Source organism: Sinocyclocheilus rhinocerous, unplaced genomic scaffold (assembly GCF_001515625.1).
Source record: "Sinocyclocheilus rhinocerous isolate Xijiao unplaced genomic scaffold, SAMN03320098_v1.1 scaffold632, whole genome shotgun sequence".
Classification (NCBI taxonomy): Eukaryota; Metazoa; Chordata; class Actinopteri; order Cypriniformes; family Cyprinidae; genus Sinocyclocheilus; species Sinocyclocheilus rhinocerous.
In genome coordinates this window covers 546907-547393 of record NW_015639247.1, presented here as the reverse complement: position 1 = coordinate 547393, position 487 = coordinate 546907, and the positions used below count along the sequence as shown (strand labels likewise).

At 30.6% G+C, this 487-nt stretch overlaps 1 protein-coding gene across 1 annotated transcript in view; it reads right to left on the bottom strand.

The window, feature by feature from the left end:
* LOC107751091 (tripeptidyl-peptidase 2-like) overlaps positions 1-487 on the bottom strand; it is a 38575-nt gene that overhangs the window by 10195 nt on the left and 27893 nt on the right. The window lies entirely within an intron of this gene.

The following is a 487-nucleotide window of genomic DNA, read 5'->3' as shown; positions in this document are numbered from 1 at the left end:
CTCATCTCACCTGCACAAAAACAGATTCAGTATTCCTCAAAATGAATAAAGACAGTTAAATGCAATCTCTGAATATTATACAAACCTGCAATAATTAAATATGTTAAATAAGACAAATATCATTTATGTATTTAATCCCATTTTATTAACCAATGTCTTTGCTTCTGACCTTCGATGATCCAATTCAATCATTCTAAGCTAAATTGACATATTTGTGTTTCATTTTAGTTATTGCTGAATAGTGTTGAACTTTCTTCTCCTGCGTCATATTCTTCATGTGATTCGTTTGAGCTGCGCCCTCTACTCTAATTTATATTTCCTTCAGCCTGAGGTGGATTCATTTCACTTTTGTTGTGAAAAGTTATTTTACAAATGTAAAAGCCCTTTTATATTAAAAACAAACAAGCAAACCCTGCCCAGATTTAAAAAGTAACTCAAAAGTAACGTAACGCATTACTTTCCATAAAAAGTAACTAAGTAAATTAGT